Source organism: Chrysochloris asiatica, unplaced genomic scaffold (genome assembly GCF_000296735.1).
Source record: "Chrysochloris asiatica unplaced genomic scaffold, ChrAsi1.0 scaffold00172, whole genome shotgun sequence".
Taxonomy (NCBI): Eukaryota; Metazoa; Chordata; class Mammalia; order Afrosoricida; family Chrysochloridae; genus Chrysochloris; species Chrysochloris asiatica.
Window position 1 is genome coordinate 2,248,380 of NW_006408690.1, and position 2,230 is coordinate 2,250,609.

General features: G+C 41.7%; 1 pseudogene; it reads right to left on the reverse strand.

Moving 5' to 3' along the window:
- Positions 1-1,817, reverse strand: part of LOC102816936 — a 6,491-nt pseudogene extending 4,674 nt beyond the window's left edge.
- Positions 1,818-2,230: the final 413 nt, after the last annotated feature.

The window sequence follows — 2,230 nt, forward strand, 5'->3', positions numbered from 1 at the left end:
ACAACAATTAAGTGTTCTGGAATACTCATATTTCGCAATGTTATCCATAGCTTGTCATGATCCACACAATCGAAAGCCTTTGCATAGTCAATAAAGCAGAGGTAAACATCTTTCTGATATTCTCTGCTTTCAGCCAAGATCCATCAGACATCAGCAATGATATCCCTCGTTGTACAGCCATTTCTGTATTACCTTTAGTAAAACTTTACTCGCATGGGATATCAAAGATATTATTTGACAATTTCTGCATTCCATTGGGTCACCTCTCATTGGAATGGGCACAGATATGGATCTCTTCCAATCAGTTGGCCAGATAGTTGTCTTCCAAATTTCCTGGTATAGATGAGTGAGTGCCTCCTGTGCCGCCTCACTTTCTTGAAGGACTTCTATTTTAATTCCATCAATTCCTGGTGTCTTGTTCTTTGCCAATTCCTTCAATGTACCTTGGACTTCCTCCTTCAGTATCATTGGCTCTTGATCATATGCTACCTCTTGAAATGGTTGGGCATCAACCATTTCCTTTTGGTACAATGACTCTGTATTCCTTCCATCTTCTTTTGATGCTTTCTGCATCATTCAATAATTTACCCAGAGAATCCATCAATAATGAAAGTCTAGGGTGAATTTTTTCTTCAGTTCCCCCAGCTTGAGAAATGCTGAGCATGTTCTTCCTTTTTGGTTTTCTGTCTCCAGATCTTTGCACACTTTATTGTAATATTTGACTTGATCTTATAAAGCTGATCTTTGAAATTTTCTGCTCAGCTGTTGTAACTCCTCATTTCTTCCATTTGCTATAGCATCTCTACACTGGAGAGCAAGTTTTAGTCTCTTCTGACATCCATTTTGATCTTTTCCTTCTTTTTGGTCTTCTTAATAACTTTTTGGTTTCTTTCTGTATGATGTTCTTTATGTCATTCCACAACTCTTATAGTTTTCGGTCTTTAGTGTTTAATGTATCAAATCTGTTCTCCAGATGATCTCTAAATTCAGGTGTGATATATTCAAGGTCATATTTTGGCTCTCGTGGACTCTTTTCATTTTCTTCAGCTTCAGTATGAATTTGCATATGAGCAATGGATGGTCTGTTCCACATTCTGCCCCTGGCCTTGTTTTGACTGATGTTATGGAGCTTTTCCAGTGTCTCTTTCCACAGATGTAGTCAATTTGATTTCTAAGTATTCCATCTGGGGAGGTCCATGTGTATAGTCATCTCTTATGCTGTCTAAAGAAGGTATTTGTAATGAACAAATAATTGACTTTGCAGAATTCTTATTATGGAAACATTTAAAACTGTTTCCTAGCACAGAAATGTATGTGTCTGATGTGGAAAGCAAGGAAATAGACAGTAACAAAAGTTGGTCTCATTGTGGAATATGTCTTTACTCCAGAAAGGCAAATCTGGTCTTTTAAGGATGCTTCACAGAGGCCCAGTTCCAGTTCTTTTGTCCCTGGTCTAAGTTCACTGTGAGCTTTTCTGATCCTACATCCAGGAGTCGTCATCAGAGGTGTCGCTGCCCCAGTGCACGACACAACGAAACACTGTCCATTCCAGAGTCCCTTGTCACAGTTCACCGTGAGCTCTTCTGATCCTACATCCAGGAGTTGTCATCAAAGGTGTCGCTGCTGTCAGTGTCTGCCTCCTTATCTTCAAACCCTGCTGCATGGCCTCTTCTCAGGGCAGAGAGCAAGGTGGACCTTTGGCTCCTGAGAAAGCCATTTCTTTTCACTATCTCCATCTTTGCATGGAACTCTCTGATCTCATCCTCTATGATGGGAAGAAAGTCCTTATCATTTTCTGGAGTTTGCTGGCATCCCATTGCTTTCAACAGCCAGTTTTCTGCTTGCAGACAACACAGGAAGGCCTTTCCTTTCCTTCACTGGTCCACATCTTTTCTTAACTCTGGTATCAGACACATCTTCATTTCTGTCATTCTTCAGAGCCCTTAGGGACTTCCTCTTCCTGGTGGTAGTTGTATGGATCAGATTGGTCACCTGAGAGGAGCTGGACAGATACTCCCTGGAACTTCAACATTTGGATGTGGTCAGTATCCCCAGGGTTGTTGTTGAGTAAGTCTTGTCTCTAGAGGAGCAGCGTCCGTTTTTTCCGTTCATTCTGCTAACTTTCAGGGCACAGGACTTGGCTGGTGGCATTGACTTAGGAACAAGCTCAGCTGATGATTGACGTGGAGGGCCTGCTGAGACACTGGTGAAGAGAGGCCAGTGGCAGGGG